The 19,441-nt window shown below is 42.3% G+C and overlaps 1 protein-coding gene across 4 annotated transcripts in view; it reads left to right on the top strand.

The window, feature by feature from the left end:
- NLGN4X (neuroligin 4 X-linked) overlaps positions 1 to 19,441 on the top strand; it is a 476,850-nt gene that overhangs the window by 455,133 nt on the left and 2,276 nt on the right. The gene's annotated exons all lie outside the window — the stretch shown is intronic.

Here is a 19,441-nt window from a genome sequence, read left to right as displayed (position 1 = left end):
TTGTCCAGGACCAGGAGTTTGTAACCTCCCAGTCTCTGGGAACGCATTGCACAGACCTTTCTGCAAAGCCTCCCGGAGATGTCTCATCCTCTGCTCCCTCTGCGACGGCAAGATAAGGTCGGCAACCTTACCCTTGTACCGTGGATCAAGGAGAGTGGCCAGCCAGTAATGGTCCCTCTCCTTGATCCAAAGAATACAAGGATCCTTCCACAGGCTTTGCAGGATCAGGGAGGCCATGCAGGTTAGCTGAGGCATTCGGTCCGGAGTCCTCTGGGTCACTAAGGACAACATGATCCGCAGCTACCTCCTCCCAGCCTCGTACAAGTCCATGGGTTTCTTGGGATTGTAAATCATCCCTACAAGACTGCTGCTGCTGCTGAAGCTGAATGCCAGCCTCCACCTTAATGCTGACACAATCATCCTCCTCCTCCTCCTCCTCCTCCTCATCCTCTTCCTATGTGATGGGTGGCACAGCAGGAACACTGTCTGGATAAAGGGGGCCTTGAGAGGCAAGGAAGTCCTCCTCTTCCTGCCTCAAGTGCCCTGTCCATTATTCCACGCAGCGTACGCTCCAAGAGGTGGACAAGAGGTACAGTGTCACTGATGCATGCACTGTCACTGCTCACCATCCTTGTGGCCTCCTTAAACGGTGACAGGACAGTGCATGCATCCCTGATCATGCCCCACTGGCGTGGTGAGAAAAAACCGAGCTCCCCTGACCCTGTCCTGGTGCCGTAGTCGCACAGGTACTCATTGATGGCCCTCTGCTGCATGTTCAGCCGCTGCAGCATGGCCAACGTTGAGTTCCACCTGGTGGGCATGTCACATATAAGGCGGTTCTTGGGCAGGTTCAACTCCTTTTGGAGCTCAGCCAGCCGAGCACAGGCATTAAATGATCGGCGGAAATGCACACAGACTTTCCTGGCCTGCTTCAGGACATCCTGTAAGCCCGGGTACCTGCCCAAGAACCGCTGAACCACCAGGTTAAGGACGTGAGCCACACAGGGCACATGGGTCAGTTGTCCCTGTCGGAGGGCGGAGAGGAGGTTGGTGCCATTGTCGCAAACCACCATTCCTGGCTTAAGCTGGCGTGGCGTCAACCACCTCTCGGCCTGCCCCTGCAGAGCTGACAAAACATCCACCCCAGTGTGGCTCCTGTCCCCCAAACAAACCAGCGCAAGCACGGCATGGCATCGTTTTGCCTGCATACTTTCGTAGCCCCTGGAATGCCTACGGAGCACCACTGGTTCTGAGGACAGAGCACTGGAAGAGGCCGTGGAGGAAAAAGAAGAGAGAGGTGTGTCACAACCAATAGTAGCATTTTGGAGGCGTGGTGGCGGAACAACCTTCAACACTACGGCCCCTTGTCCTGCATCCTTCCCAGCTGCCCAATGGGCCATGAAAGACAGGTAAGGTCCCTGTCCATGCCTGCTGGACCATGAATCAGCGGTAATATGCACCTTACTGCTGACCGCCCTGTCCAGCGAGGCAAGGACATGCCGGTAGAGAGCCGGAATCGCCTTCCGTGAGAAAAAGGTGTTTGGGGACCTGCCACTGAGGAACCGCACATTTGCCTGCTATAATCGGACGTGGGTGTACTGCTAGCAGAGTGCCCGGAAGCACTTGGCTGTGACACACCTAATTGTACACCTTCATTCCTCTCAGAGCAGGTTTCAGAGAGGACTGAAGGTCTAGTGGGGTTGGAGATCCCAGCTGATGAGGAGCAAGAAGAGGTCTGCTTTGTTCTTTGGTGTGGGTCTTTGAGGTACACTTGCCAACGAGCTGCATGGCAGGTCAACATATGTCTGGTCAAGCATGTGGTGCCCAAGCGGCTGATGTTTTGGTCACGCGAAATACGCTTGAGACATATGTTGCAAATAGCAGCGGTGCGATCTGATGCACTCGTCTCAAAAAAGGCCCACGCCAAAGAACTTTTAGAATAACGCACAGAGGCAGCGCCCTGCACAGACGGAGCTCTGCGGTGTGATTCAGTCGGTGTGCTGCCCCTAAGCTGTCCCCTGGAGGGCATCCTGCCTCATTGGACATGTGCCTCCTCTCCTCCTCCTCCTCTCTCCTACCAGGCACCCACGTGGAGTCAGTGCCCTCATCATCTCCTCCCTCTACATCGCTGGAGCAAACCTGGCAGTATGCTGCAGCTTGTGGAACATGACTGCCAGATTGCTGTCCTTCTTGAGCATCCCTTCTCTCTGCATTCACGCTACTGCCTTCCTCTAGCTGAGTATCATCATCAGAGCCTACAAAACACTGGGCATCCTCCTGGAGCATGTACCCAACACTGTGCTCAAAGAGTTCAGGAGACTCCTCAGGAGGACATGGTGGGTCTAGGGAAGGAGTCACTGATGATGACATTGAGAGGAGGGAAGACGATGCGTTGGCAGCTGCTTTGCTAGTACCCTGAGCCTGGGTGAGAGAGGATGAGGAGGATGAAGAGGGCTTGGTCATCCACTCTACCATGTCATTGGCATGTTGCGGCTCAACATGTCCAGCTGCCGAAAAGAAGGACAAGCGTGTCCCATGGCCACGTGCTGATGATGACAATGCACCGCGTCCATGACCAGCACTGTTGTCTCTAGACACAGAGCCTGCTTGCCCTCTTTTATCGGCTCACCCCTGTCTGCCTCTCCTTGCTGGCCTTTCAGACATGGTAATGGCCTGAAGGGAGTTGGGAAAACCAGCAATTGGGTAGTGTATATTGTGCTGGAGGCACACACAACAATCACTAACTCCTGCAGATGGCAGATGTCTCAAATATAGAAGAGCTATGTAGGTGGATATAACGGTGTATACTGGATTCAGAGCAAGCAGACAGCACGCACAATCTCCTACAACTGACTGCAAGCTCTATTTAAAACGAGCAAGATAGCTAACTATATAGATGAATATAGCGGTGTATACTGGGTTCAAAGCACACAGACAGCACGCACAATCTCCTACCACTGACTGCAAGCTCTATTTAAAACGAGCAAGATAGCTAGCTATACAGATGGATATAGCGGTGTATACTGGGTTCAGAGCATGCAGACAGCACGCATAATCTCCTACCACTGACTGCAAGCTCTATTTAAAACGAGCAAGATAGCTAGCTATATAGATGGATATAGCGGTGTATACTGGGTTCAGAGCACGCAGACAGCATGCACAATCTCCTACCACTGACTGCAAGCTCTATTTAAAACGAGCAAGATAGCTAGCTATATAGTTGGATATAGCGGTGTATACTGAGTTCAGAGCATGCAGACAGCACGCACAATCTCCTACCACTGACTGCAAGCTCTATTTAAAACGAGCAAGATAGTTAGCTATATAGGTGGATATAGCGGTGTATACTGGGTTCAGAGCACGCAGACAGCATGCACAATCTCCTACCACTGACTGCAAGCTCTATTTAAAACGAGCAAGTTAGCTAGCTATATAGATGGATATAGCGGTGTATACTGGTTCAGAGCACGCAGACAGCACGCACAATCTCCTACCACTGACTGCAAGCTCTATTTAAAACGAGCAAGATAGCTAGCTATATAGATGGATATAGCGGTGTATACTGGATTCAGAGCACGCAGACAGCACGCACAATCTCCTAGCACTGACTGCAAGCTCTATTTAAAACGAGCAAGATAGTTAGCTATATAGGTGTATATAGCGGTGTATACTGGGTTCAGGGCTCGTAGACAGCACACACAATCTCCTACCACTGACTGCAAGCTCTATTAAAAAAGAGAAATATAGCTAGCTATATAGGTGGATATAGCGGTGTATACTGCGGTCAGGGCACACAGACAACAACCACTACAGAAGAGCAAGAACGAAAAATCGGCCAATAACGATCGGTGTATACTGTGGTACACAGAACACTCACTAACTCCTACAGACGCCAACACACTACACAAGGCCGCCACGCTGGCGGACTTATATAGTGTGGGGCGTGTACTACACAGCCTGAGCTATGATTGGCCACAGGCATCCTGCCTGTGGCCAATCATGGCTCTCCTCGCTGCCGGCGCTGTGATTGGCCAAGCATGCGGGGTCACAGTGCATGCTTGGCCAATCATGAGCCAGCAATGCACTGCGATGATGCAGTGCATTGTGGGGCGTGAACGTGAACGGGCGAACGGCTGATGTTCAAATCGAACGTATGTTCGACTCGAACACAAAGCTCATCCCTAGTTATCAGACACGAGTGAGTCCATTTTACCCAATTGTCATACTAAAATGATTAATGTGCACTAAAGATTATCAGTACAGAACCTACATAGGTATGACTGAATTTAGAAAATATAACTATGAATATTATGTTACATGTGCAGGCATTTCCCTACCAAGAGATTGTAGAGAACGAATTGACAACTACTTCAGTTTTTTTCCTGAAGACTGCTATTATTCTCCAAATAGTAAAAGAGTGGGCATTTTGCGGTCACACTTTATGATCTTCTTTTTTATGTTTATGAACACCTAAACTATATGTACTTCAATGTTTTTGCATAGCTTAAAACAGTTTCACTTGCATATATAATGTATGCACATGGAAGAAAATGACAGCAATTGTATATATATATATTTTTTTTTTTGTAGCTAAAAAGTTGCTTTATAACTTGATCCAGCGGTGAAAATAGTTTCAAAGTTTCTAAATTCCCCAGTATTCATGGTCTTTTAGTTTTGTAATTTGTAGGCATAGCGAGTAAAAGATAAAAACTGAATCATGTTCATGGCAATAAAAGAGCAATTACTATACAGCCAACATTTTGTGCTTCGCATTTAGATGAAGTATAAGGAACATAAAGTTCTAGAATATCTCATATAAAACCAGGTTTCTCCTTTACGGAGGAACATGCTGTTAAGCAAAATAGTAAAATTGAGTATAAAATATGCTTAATTTCAATGTACCTGACAAACCATAGAAAACATAAATTACAGTTTTAAACAATATGTATATATATATATATATATATATATATATATATATATATATATATATATATATATATATATATATATATATCAGGCCCAGAAGGAAAACAGATACCCACCAGACAGTTTTTTTAAACTTAAAATATGCTTTATTTCTCAGCAAACATACAGTAAAATAAATACAGGTTTTTCTTTTGGCTTCATTGCAAACAAACAACAGCTTCTTGTCACCACAATGCACAGCTTTCAAACAGAAGGCAGAAATGTGTGTTGGATTCAGCACATGTTGGAAATATAATAAATCAACCTCACCAACCCAGGAAAATCCAAAATCCAAGTGAACCTTTCAGTGCACCCTGTGTCAGCTTTCACAGTGATCATGGGTGAAAAATAGTTTTTCCTCTCCACATACACCTTCACCACACTGTCTCATTGAGCTTAACTGTTTTTTTATTGGTAGGAATACAGGGGAAATATCTGCTCTCCCATATTAATCTCCTCTTTATCCAGCCTAAGGATAATTCTACACATACCCCCCCCCCCCCACCACTCATTCCTGGTTAGGGGTCTGGGCACCTCCCCCAAAAAATCATTAGACCCCAAAAAGGACATTCTCATTCTGATGCTCTCTGCCAAGTCTATGTACCATGTAAATGTAAAATCTTGAAGAGCAATAAACAAACCCCTTACTCGTCATCTAGGTAAGGAGGGCATGCTTTGACAACAGTTTTAAATATAGCCCCAATAATTACTATCAGAGTGTACCTAGGGCCCACTTTTTTTGCAAGATACTCCACATTTAAAACATTTTCTCAGCTGGAGTGAGCTCTCAAGTATATGACAGTCTTCTATTTTCCCCAACTAGCTAGGTCAAGGCTTCACCCATTTCCAGGTTTGAATCACTTGTTTGTACCAGCAACTCTTTCTGAATGTCCAAGTCTATGAAGACTGGTTCCTGGCACAATGTCTTGTTTAACTGGTAGAATGGTGCTTCTCCCCCAGCACTCCCATGATTTAGATTAAAAATTTCCCATGTGAAGATTTTCCTAGTTGACAAAATAGGGTACAAATCTTCTCAAAATGCTGAGAATGGAGTATAGCTACTTTTTGGTGAGTGGGAAGAGCCACTTAGGATGGATCAACCTGGGATTGGTTGGATGTTTAGCTTGGATTTTCAGAGAGTGGAATGTGTTATTTAAAAAAGAGTGGTAATGTACTGGGCTGGACCTAATCTATCGATTACCGTATATACTCGAGTATAAGCCGAGATTTTCAGCCTCTTTTTTGAGGCTGAAAGTGCCCCCCTCGGCTTATACTCGAGTCATCGCTGTCTGCCCGCTCGATCAGCGTGTCGAGCAGACAGACAGCGGCCATTCTATAATTCAAAAGCTGCGCCTCCGGCTCCGCCTTCGCCTGTGATAGGCGGAACACTGAATTTCCCAGCAGCCTGTGTTCCGCCTATCACGGACATCGTATCATCCTCGTACTACGGACGAGGATGATACGATGTCCGTGATAGGCGGAACACAGGCTGCTGGGAAATTCAGTGTTCCGCCTATCACAGGCGGAGGCGCGGCTTTTGAATTTTACAATGGCCGCCGAGGCGCCGACGAAGAGGGCACGGGACGTAGGCAAGGCAAGGCACGGCACGGGACGGGACGGGACGGAGGCAAGGCACGGCACGGGACGGAGGCAAGGCACGGGACGGAGGCAAGGAGGCAAGGCACGGGACGGAGGCTCGGGACAAAGGCTCGGGACACAGGTAGGCTGGACACACACACACACACACACACACACACACACACACACACGGATGGAGACACACACACACACAGGGATGGATGGAGACACACACAGGGATGGATGGATGGATGGAGACACACACACACAGGGATGGATGGATGGAGACACACACACACAGGGATGGATGGATGGATGGAGACACACACACACACACAGGGATGGATGGATGGATGGAGACACACACACACAGGGATGGATGGATGGATGGACACACACACACAGGGATGGATGGATGGATGGACACACACACACACAGGGATGGATGGACGGACACACAGGGATGGACGGACACACAGGGATGGACGGAAACACACACAGGGATGGACGGAAACACACACAGGGATGGACGGAAACACACACAGGGATGGACAGGCATGTCTCACCCTCGGCTTATACACGAGTCAATAAGTTTGCCAGTTTTTTTGGGGGTAAATTGGGGGCCTCGGCTTATATTCGGGTCGGCCTATACTCGAGTATATACGGTAATTTGTCTACCTGACTCATGGGATATCCATCCATTTTGGAGACTTCAGTGATTCCAAGGTCCAATATATTGATTTTATATATATATATATATATATATATATATATATATATATATATATATATATATATTGATTCCCAGGACTCCTGTTTTTGAGAAGGGGAGAGGGTCTTTGTTATCTCCTACCTTTTTTATTTGGATGCCGGGATCTTCTTGAACTCTCTGACCTACTGTCAAAACTTATTTTTCCTTCCATGGTTTGATCAGGCTCAAATGATAGGACATTCTCTTTGTGGGCTGGTAGACCTTGCAACTAATCTTTTCTGGCTTCTCCACTATATCAAAGGGTCCCTGACACTTTGATAGGAATTTGCACTGCACTGTTGGCAATTGAGCCTCTTGTGTAGCCTGCAAATGTCCCCTGACTATAAACATCATGTCTTCAATGTCTCCTGACTATGAACATCATTTCTGCCATTCCCCCTTGTGCCATTCCCCCTTCCCCATGTCCCCTGACTATGAACATCATGTCTGCCAGTATAATACAATGTGCATTTGCACATTGTATTATGCTGCTCCCTGATGGGTCTTAGCTCTTTGTTACTACAAGTCTTTTACCATGTTCAACAATCAATGGGGGTGTCTCCCATAAACCAACTGAACATGCAGACCGCACTGATGTCTAGGGTACCTCCCATATAGAAAACAATGAATGGGGCTGTAAATAATTGCAGTCACAACCATCTTTTTCAACCACTTTCTTTAGCATCTCCTTTAGGATTTGGTTGAACCATTTCACAAACCCATCCATCTGTATTAGATACACGGACAGCTGTAAGTGCTTAGTTATACAATTTATAGAGTTTCATCATAAAATTAGACTTAAATGTCTGCTTGAGATCTTTAAGAATCTCAGGTTAGAGCCCTGCTCTTGTGAACATGTGATACAATGTTAATTGGATAATCTTGAATGAGTGTTTCTTAAAGGAACCACCACCAGATATATAGTGGCATAGTTGAGGACCACTAAAATGTATTGGAGTCCCCTAGATGATTTGACTAAGAGGCCCACCAAGCCCATGGCCATGTGATGAAAGAGTAGTTTGGTAATTGCACGTAGTACCCGTGGACTCTGGAGTGTTTGTAGGGTCATTTGTTAAGTTGGGCAGGAATTACAGAAGTCTTTGATTTCCTGGGGTACTCCTAGCTGGTAAAACCATTGCAAAACCTGTTCCTAAGTTTTAGCCACCATGGGATGCCCCCCAACACATGAGCATTACTCAAATGTAACACAATGCACCTAAAATGTTGAATATCTACCAGTTGTTTAACGACTTAAGGACCACCAGCTGTCATACGGCGGCTCTTTGAAGTGGAATATTGGTATCTACTTCTTCAGTGGGTGCTCTGCTTTAAAATAAAAGTGGTCTCAGCAGTGGATTTGCTGCAAGAACACTTTTATCGCTGGCGGGAGAGGGCCCCCCTCCCGCCGCTCTCTAGTGCCATCTGCTGCTTACCGGAGCCCTCGGCAGGACCGTAGGCAATTAGGTCCTGTACCCTGCTTGGCATGGAGCTGAGTGGGGGGAAAATTGTCCCCACCCGGCTCCATACCATTGCAGGGTGGAAGTGATGTCACTTCTGCCCATAGCTGTTAAAGGGACATTTTCTTTTTTTCAAACAATATTTAAAAAAATTTTATTGCATTTTTGTGTAAATATGAGATCTGAGGTCTTTTAGACCCCAGATCTCATATTTAGGAGGTCCTGTCAAGCTTTTTTTTCTATTATGAGGGATGTTTACAATGTGTAAAAAGAAAAGAAAAAGTAAAATAAATAAGAAAAAAAAATTTAAATGTTAAGTGCTTTGTCCTGTTGAGCTTGCGAACAGAAGCGAACACATATGTGAGTAGCGCCCACATATGAAAATAACACATGTGAGGTATCATCACAATCATTAGAGTGAGAGCAATAATTCTATCCAACATCACTTATGGAGTTTTTTAAGAGTAAAAGTTTGTTGCCATTCCACAAGCGGGTGCAATTTTGAAGCATGACATGTTTGATATCAATTTTCTCAGCATAAAACATCATCTTTCACAATATAAAAAATTGGACTAACTTTACTGGTGTCTTTTTTTTTATTTTAAAAAAGTGTATTTTTTCCCCAAAAAGTGCATTTGTAAGACCGCTGCGCAAATACGGTGTGACAGAAAGTATTGCAAAGACCGCCATTTTATTCTCTAGGGTGTTAGAAAAAATCTATATAATGTTTGGGGGTTCTAAGTAATTTTTGAGCAAAAAAAAAATGATTTTAACTTGTAAACACCAAGTCATAAAAATAGGCCAGGTCCTTAAGTGGTTAAATACTCCATCCAGCAAAATAGGGGAAACCTCATCTGCCCCAGGTTGCTGTGGCTCATCATTTATCACTGTGATCTGATCCTTGCTGGCAATCAAAGTGAGGTTACTCATCTGAACACTAAGAAATTTCTCTTGGGAAACCTCAAAATCAGACAGAACTGTCTCAAAATGGCATGCCCCTGCGGCTTCAACACTGCAGTGGTCATTTTTTGTAGAATTCTCTGCACAGCCATCTGAAGGTCAGCCAGCATATCAGAGACCCTTTGGAGACTCCCAGCATGTTGGATCACTGCATTTTGTAGGACTATCATTTGTTTAGACAGCAAATAGGCTCTTATTGGACTGCAACTGCTTGCACTGGGGCTTGCTGTTGTGCAGCTGTTGCCTTCTCACAGGGGGCCTTGTGCTTGTGCCAGGGCCTACTGTTGTGCAGCCAATGCCTGCTCATAGCAGACTTGTGCTTGCATATTGGCCAATGCCCAACACGTCAACACTACAGTGGTCATCTTTTGTAGAATGCTCTGCACAGCCGTCTGAAAGTCAGCCATCATATCAGAGACCTTTTAGAGCCTCCCTGCATAGAAACCAATCAGCTTCCAAAATTGTTTTCAAAGTTTAATTGAACAAGCTGAAGTTATAAGCTAATTGGCTACCATGCACAGCTCCACCATATTTTGCACTCTCCGGTTTCAACCCCCATGTCTTTAAACAGCAGGCAAAATAGTGTGTTAGCTTCAGCACAGACTCAAAATAGTACAAACCAGCCTCACCAACCATAAAAGTCCAAGGTTTGAAAATCTTTTAGCAATCCCTGTGCCAGTTTTTTACAAGGACCCAGGCTGCAAAACAGCTCTCCTCTCCTCAGACACCTCTACCACCATGTCTCTCTGAGCTCATCTGTTTTTATTAGGAAGGGTTGTAGGAAAGTGTCTGCTCTCTCAAAAAACCTCCTCCTTATTGCAGGTTTAATGACATATAGTAAAGACATGCTATCTTATTAAAATAGCAAAAAAAACACTGTTTAAAAATAGTTCACTGTCCCATGAGAAATCATGATAGCATTTAAATATGGGTTTACAATGGCACTATATTGTATAAGCAGACAGCTAGCAAGTCATTTACTTAAAGGGAATGACTGTGCTACAGAGGGAACACCCCCTAATGGCCAAATTACAAAATGCAGATTTAATTAATTTAAAAAGAAATTACTGCAATAAGGGAGACTAATATAAAGGCTCGAACAGCGATGACTGTACTAAAAAGGAGACCCCCCCAGGGACCAAACTGAAAAAGGCAGGATTAATAAAACCATATTGAAACAACTGCACTAGGGACAAACCCCCTAGTAGTTGAAATGAGAGAAATACCCAGAGATGTTATACCTTTAGCTTCTTATACTTATGTTAATTACTTACACTTCAAATTAATACCATGTTAATATCCTTAATGCATCAATAGTAACAGCTAAATAAATGAGCAAAGACAGACAATTTTGAAAAAAGTTTTTCTTTGTTTCTATTAGAAAATTGAGAAGTTTTTTCTTCTTCAGTGATGTGGGCTTATGAGGCTGCACAGCTGGGCACTGATAGGCACTGATGAGGCTGCCCTAATGGGCACTGATGATGCTGCACTGATGGGCACTGATGTGGCTGCATTGATGCGGCTGCACTGATGAGGCGGTACTGCACGGATGGGCAGTGATGAGGCTGCACTGATGGGCACTGACGAGCCTGCATTGATGCATACATCCAGGGATGTCCTCCAAGGATTGGAGGCTCGTGCAATTTTTTCTTGAGGAGGCACTGATGTGCACTGATGGGCACTGATGAGTCTGCACTAATGGGTACTAATGAGGCTGCATTGAGGAGGCTGCACTGATCAGGCAGTAGTGATGGGCACTAATGAGGTGGCACTGATGGGCACTGATAAGTTGCACTGATTAGGCTGCACATGTCCTAGAACTGGAGGTCCATGCTGTAAACTTGTATCTGCTATAGCATGGGCGGAAAGTGGTAAATGTTGCCAATGTGTTCATTAACGAATTGCTTACTAGGCACTTAAGGCCCCCTCTTATCCAGATCAATTTTCAGCTTTCAGCGCTGTCGCACTTTGAATGACAGTTGGGCAGTCATACAACACTGTACCCAAATGACATTTTTAGCATTTTTCCCCCAAATAGAGTTTTCTTTTGGTGGTATTTGATCACCTGTGCGATTTTTTTTTTTATAAAAAAGACCGAATTAAAAAAAAAATGTTGTTTTAACATTTTATAATGGGCAATTTTTGTCTGTCATTGATGTACGCTGATGAGGCGGCACTGATGGGCACCGATAGGTGGCACTGATGGATGATAGGGATGGGCACTGATTGATTACACTGATAGGCAGCACTTCTAGGTGGCACTGATTGGCACCACTTGTAGACATCGCTAGGTGGTACTTGTGGGCATCAATAGGTTGCACTTGTGGGCATTGATAGGTGGCACTTGTGGGCACTGTTGGTTGGTATAAATGAGGCATAATTTCCTCTTCCTCTTAGGGACCGATGTCCCTTTAAGATAAGCCGGTGATCTGATTTTTTTTCTCCTCCGCTGTCAGCGTGAGGAGAACAAAAAATGATCACTGAGCTTTTGTTTACATGATGTGATCAGCTGTCATTGGCTGACAGCTGATCACATGGTAAGGGACCGGGACCGACCCCTTACTCAGATCCTTGATCACCAGAGTCTTGGTAACTTGGTGATCACAGCGTGCTCTGTGCGCGCCCTGTAGGGTGCACGCAGGGAGCGTGCACAAGGGAGGCCATCATATGACAGCCTCTCAGGAATTCACATCCACACTGTGGCCGTCATTCGGCCATAGCGCGGATGTCAGGTAGTTAAGATGGATTTGCAGAATCGGTGTTGTCCTCCTCAAATGGTGCAGGCTGCATGGGGCACTTCAACATATAAACCACATTCTTCCTGCTATAGGAGATAATGATATTAATGTTAAATGTTTTAGATGTTTGAACAGTTGAAAAGCTGTGATCTTCCTCCCCTTAAATTGATTGATTTTATGTACCCTACATTTTCTACACCAACACTATCCATCCATGTTTTAAAAAAAAAGTAGGTCTAACAGGTGGAATAACCACTTGACCTTTGGAAGATTTACCCCTTCATGACCAGGCCACTTTTTGCGATAAGGCACTGCATTTCTTACCATGTACCAACTGACCATTGTGCATGTACCAGTGTACACAAATAAAATGCATTTCTTTTGGTGGTATTTTAACCACTGTGTTTTTTATTTTTATTTTTTTGCATTATAAACAAAAAAAGACCATCAATTTTGAAAAAAACTATATTTTTTACTTTCTGCTATAAAACATTTTTAATAAAAAAAAAATAATCAAATTTCTTCATAAATTTGGAACAATATGTATTCACGTGTTTTTTCTCTCTTTTAATTTACATTGCAATAAGCGTATAATGGAAGCTGCTATAGGGCGATCAGCAAGTGGTTGATAACTTTAGCAGCGATTCTATATCTTAAAAAGTGGACTCCTCAAAATATTTAAGGGGATTTTAAGGTTGCAATGGACCCAGGTCTCTGTAGTTCTTTTGAACAAGTCTATGCTGTTTGAAAATATTTTTAATCATACAGTACTGAAAGGTGTAGGATGTAGCCAGAAAGCAATTAAGTATTTCTGTACTAGAAGAAGTCGTGCTGTTATTTGCCAATAAACTGTTGTACTCATGTTGCTGCACTTCCATAATGATCTTATGCAAAGTTCTGCAATCATATCCTTTTTCCATGAATCTTATCTTAAGGACAAGGGATGAACCAAACACCCCCAGTTCAGTTGGCACCAGGACATGTGAACAGGCAATTTGTACAAATAAGCAAACACCGTTAAAGTCTACGGGACACAAACATGAAAAATCAAAAGTGCTCATTTTAAAGGCTTATATGCAAGTTATTGTCATAAAAAGTGTTTAGGGACCTGGATCCTGCCCCAGGGGACATGTATCAATGCAAAAAAAATGTAAACAGCTGTTTTTTTCAGGAGCAGTGATTTTAATAATGCTTGAAGTGAAATGCTTGATGCTTGATGTGTCAAAAGTGTCAAAAGTGTCCAATTTGTCCGCCGCAATATTGTAGTCCCTATACAAATCGGAGATCGCCGCCATTACTAGTAAAAAAAAGTAATAATAAAACTGGAACTAGCTACAGTATTAGTAACTAAGGATGAGTCGAACACCCCCCTGTTCGGTTCGCACCAGAGTGCTAATTTTAAAGGCTAATATGCCCCAGGGGACATGGATCAATGCAAAAAAAAGTTTTAAAAACTACAGTTTTTTCAGGAGCAGTGATTTTAATACTGATTAAAGTGAAACAATAATAGTGTAATATTCCTTTAAATTTCGTACCTGGGGGGTGTCTATAGTATGCCTGTGAAGGGGTGCATGTTTCCCGTGCTTAGAACTGTCCCTGCACAAAGTGTAATTTCGCAAGGAAAAAAAGTATTTTAAAATCACTTTGAATTGTCGGCTCCCGTAATACTCAATGAGTGTTCTCTGTATTACGGAGCCGACAATTCATTCATTGATAAAAAAAAATGGGGTTCCCCTAAATTCAATTACCAGGCCCTTAAGGGGAACCCCATGTCAAATTTAAACAAAATTGATCTGGGGTCCCCCTAAATATCCATACCAGCCCCTTCACTTTGCTACAATGCAAAGTAGTGAGTGTATAGCTTGTATAACAGTGTAAATGTACTGTCTCCTCAAAATAACTTAACACACAGCCATTAATGTCTAAAAAGCTGGGAACAACAGTGAGTACACCCCTAAGTGAAACTGTCCAAAATATGTTTAATTAACCATTTTCCCTCCCTGGTGTCATGTGACTCCTTAGTGTTACAAGGTCTCAGGTGTGAATGGGGAGCATGTGAGGTAAATTTGGTGTTATTTTCTCACTCTCTCATACTGGTCACTGGAAGTTCAACATGGCACTTCATGGCAAAGAACTTTCTGAGGATCTGAAAAAAAGAATTGTTACTCTACAGAAAGATGGCCTAGGCTATAAGAAGGTTGCCAAGACCCTGAAACTGAGCTACAGCACAGTGACCAAGACCATACAGTGGTTTAACAGGACAGGTTCCGCTCAGAATGGTCGACCAAAGAAGCTGAGTGCACGTGCTCAGAGTGAAATCCAGAGGTTGCCTTTGGGAAATAGACATATGAGTGCTGCCAGCATTGCTGCAGAGATTGAAGAGGTAGGGGGACAGCCTGTCAGTGCTCAGGCTATACGCTGCATCAAATTGGTCTGCATGGTTGTCATCCCAGAAGAGAGCCTCTTCTAGAGATGATGCACAAGAAAGCCCGCAAACAGTTTGCTGAGGACAAGCATACTAAGGACATGAATTACTGGGACCATGTTCTGTGGTCTGATGAGACCAATATAAATTTATTTGGCTCAGATGGGGTCAAGCGTGTATGGCGGCAACCAGGTGAGGAGTACAAAGACAAGTGTGTTTTGCCTAAAGTCAAGCATGGTGGTGGGAATGTCATGGTCTGGGGCTGCATGAGTACTGCTGGCTAGGGATGAGCCCGATGTCAGGTATTCGCCTGTTTCCCGAACAGCAAACAATATGCAGTGTTCATGGCAAATTCAAAAGCTGCCGGAACACCGTTAAAATCTATAGGACACTAACATGAAAAATGAAAAGTGCAAATTTTAAAGGCTTATATGCAAGTTATTGTCATAAAAAGTGTTTGGGGACCTGGGTCCTGTCCCAGGGGACATGTATCAATGCAAATTTTTTTTAATGACTTTTTTGGAAGCAGTGATTTTTTTAATGCTTAAAATGAAACAATAAAAATGAAATATTCCTTTAAATATTGTGCCTGGGGGGGTGTCTATAGTATGCCTGTAAAGTGGCACATTTTTCCCGCCAGCAGTTTAGACATTAATGTCTGTGTGTTGAGTTATTTTAAGAAGACAGCAAATTTACACTGTTATTCAAGCTGTACATGCATTATTTCACATTGTAGCAAAGTGTCATTTCTTCAGTGTTGTCATATGAAAAGATATAATAAAATATTTAAAAAAATGTGAGGGGTGTACTCACTTTTGTGAGATACTGTAAATGGTCCATATAGCAAACTTGGTGTTGAGTTATTCACTTTAACTGCTTCAGCCCTGGATGATTTTACACCCTTCCTGACCAGAGCACTTTTTGCAATTTGGCACTGTGTCGCTTTAACTGACAATTGTGCGGTCATGCAACATAGCATCCAAACAAAATTGACGTCCTTCTTTTCCCACAAATAGGGATTTCTTTTGGCGGTATTTGATCACCTCTGCGGTTTTTATTTTTTGCGCTATAAACAAAAAAGATGATTTTTTTTACTTTTTGCTATAATAAATATCCCCCAAAAATATAGAATTTTTTTTCCCCTCAGTTTAGGCCGATATGTATTCTTCTACATTTTTTTGGTAAAACAACAAAACACAATAAGCATATATTGATTGGTTTGCAAAAAAGTTATAGTTCTAGCATCTACAAAACAGAGGATAGTTTAATGCCATTTTTATTACTTTTTTATTAGTAATGGCAGCAATCTGCAATTTTTATCAGGACTGTGACATTATGGCAGACACATCAGCAATTTTTAACACTATTTTAGAACCGTTGTCATTTATACAGTGATCAGTGCTATACAAATGCATTGATTACTGTGTAAATGACACTGGTGGTGAAGGGGTTAACCACTGAGGGGGCAAATAATGGGTTAAGTGTGTCCTAGGGAGTGATTCTAACTGTGGGGATGTGCTACTAGTCACATGACAGGGATCACTGCTCTCGATGACAGAGAACAATGATCTCTGTCATGACACAAGCCAGAATGGGGAAAGTGCCTTGTATACATAGACACTTCCCCATTCCGACTCGATTGTCGGGAGACAGGCGGACACTGAGTCCGCCTGTCCCACGGGCATGGCAACGCTGTACGCAGCACACATGCCTGCTATGCCCGGCTCTTAAAGGGGATGTACAGATGTGCCATTTGCCCACCACTGCTATTGTGCCGACATATATCGGCGTGCGGCAGTCAGCAACTGGTTAAGGTCTTGACAGAGGACAAGGTGGCACTCTTTACGTCTGAAGGAAAGGAGATTTCATTTCAAAACACAGAAAGGCTTCTTCACAGTAAGAGCTGTGAAAATGTGGAATAGACTCCCTCAAGAGCTGGTTCTGTCCAGCTCAGTAGATTGCTTTAAAAAAGGCATGGATTCTTTCCTAAATGTATATAACATACTGGATACTAACATTTATAGGTAAAGTTGATCCATGGGATATCCAATTGGGGACCAGGAAGGATTTTTTTCCACTGCTGGAGCAAATTGGGTCATGCTTTGCTGTTTTTTTGTTTTTTTTGTTTGCCTTCTTCTGGAGCAACTGTTGATATAGGATTGCATATATATAGAATTGTGGGATCATGAAGGAATTTTTCCCCTGCTGGAGCAAATAGGATCATGCTTTGCTGTTTTTTGGGTTTTTTTTTTTTTTTGCTTTTTTCTGGGTTAACGGTGGGTATAAGATTTAATATATAGGATTGTTATTTTTTTTTTGTTGTTTTTTTTCCCCCTTTTGTTGGTTGAACTAGATGGACTTGTGTCTTTTTTCAACCAGACTATGTAGTCATGTAACTGTGAGCTAAGATGGTAGAAACTCCCTAATGGGGTGAACCCATTCCTATCAGTTTCCTTGAAAAAAATAGTTGTCATAATATTCGTATTGATAATAAGTATCATCAGGTCCAAAAAAAGGAGCTCCTTTTCACCGTATGCAAAGGAACAAAGGAACAATACATTATTGAATGGCTTTGACTGCATGGTATCTATTTTGTAAGATGTACTTCCGCTTGCCCCCCCCCCCCCCCTTTTAGATTTTCAGGCTGTTTCAATCTTACTATAAATCTCATTAAATCCTCATCCAAGTATTAGTTTGCTGTCATGCATCCTACTCAGGTCTCCTATAAAACCCATCATTAGACATGCAATTTGTTTCGTTACAAATCCAAATTTCAACATATTGCAATATATCCAAATTTCTGAATCACAATGGTAACAAATTTCCAGAAATTCAAAATAAATTATGACAAAAAATTATCTGAATTCAATTTTGAAAATGAATTTGAATTTGTAAATGGAAACATATTGCAATAAATACAACAATTTTCTAGAAAATAAAAGAATATAATATAAAAAAGAACAAAGTAGAACCTAGTACAATACAATACAATACAATAGAAAATAAAGAAATAACAGAATAAAATAGAATAGAATAGAAAATAAAGGCATGGGATAGAAGTAAAAAGTATATAATGGAATAGAATAGAAGAAAACTATAACAGATTTGATTAGAATAAAATAGAATGAATATAGCCATCTTCCAAAATTAGAATTTTGAAATTCAAATGTCGAATTTTTAATTTCAATTCAATTTGAAAATAATGAATATACAAAACAAACCCAAATATATGAAACAAATTCCGAAGTTGAATCATTAATGAATATAATAACATTAAATTATTAACTTAGGAAACAAATCTGGAATTAAATTAAACAAATGTTTCCATTGTGCACATCTCCTCTATTATCCTCCATACCTTTTTTAGTACTCCTCCTAGCCTCACTTAGTCCTTCCATAGTAGTGATGAGTCAATGAGTCAGTCTGAACCTAGCTTTGAGCTGAGCTTTGGTTGTTTGAACATTTATCTGAAAGCCCAAACATTAGTTTGTTCAGCTACCTTTTCAGTGGGAACTGAGCATCACATATAGAAGTAGTGTTTCTACTTCAACTTGTTTGAGGTTCACTGTACCCTGCTTGGACCAAACCCAGGGCAGTTTGGCTCATTCCTATGACAAAGTCTAGTCTTCATCATATGGCATTAAGCTTTATCCAGCAATACATAATCACCAATCATGGCCAAGCATCAAATTCAGGTACCAAACTCAAACTTAAGGAATAAAGTGCCAGACTTAAGTGTCAGAGCCTAATGTCAAGCTTAGGTGGCAGAGTCAGATGTCAGGCTTGCATAAAAAATGAGTGTCTATTTCAGGTGTCAGTTGTAATAAATAATTGTGATACTCAAAGTTGATTATGAGCTATGACTATGATCTAAAGTTGCATAAAATACAAGCAGGTGTCCAGGCAGCCTACTTCTACTTATTCAGGCAAGAAAGGCATCCCTACTGATGTATCAAATCCCACTTAAAGTGGGTTCTTATTAAATATATTTTTTTGAATTTACTGAATTCTTCAATCATGTCACAAGTTATCATGAAAAATAGGTCAAGAACATGACCTTTGCATTACTGAATTTAGTAAAAATGCAATGGCTATTGTATTTACAGAATTAATCAGCATTACAAATCAAAGACAGAAATTGGATTCAATTATCAGAGTTAATGTCATAGTTAGGAACTCAGGTGTCGTGTTATTGAGTCAGGCATCAGAGTTATGCCTCAGGAGTTCATTTACTATTTACTATAATTATTTAATGTCTGAATCAGATTTTTGAGTGTTATGCTTTTGTCTGCCATTCAAGTCAAACATGTGACTCTTAAACTTGGTATACATATTCAGTTTGTTTCAAATGCTGGTTTTCTAGCAAGACCATTTGATAGAAGCCAGTCATTAGAATGGCTTCTGTTGAAAAGACAGCAGCACATGTACAAAAAGTCGAATGGTTCCCATTGAACCAACAGATTTTTGGTATGCATGAACCAGGCTTTATGTATAATGAAGGTCTGAGAGACAAGTGATGTATTTTGACAGTAAGAATGGCTTATTGAAAGCAATTAAAAATGAC

Source organism: Lithobates pipiens, unplaced genomic scaffold, assembly GCF_037356315.1.
Source record: "Lithobates pipiens isolate NorthernLeopardFrog02 unplaced genomic scaffold, aLitPip1_a1.2 Scaffold_16, whole genome shotgun sequence".
Classification (NCBI taxonomy): Eukaryota; Metazoa; Chordata; class Amphibia; order Anura; family Ranidae; genus Lithobates; species Lithobates pipiens.
This window is presented reverse-complemented; position numbering and strand designations above follow the sequence as displayed.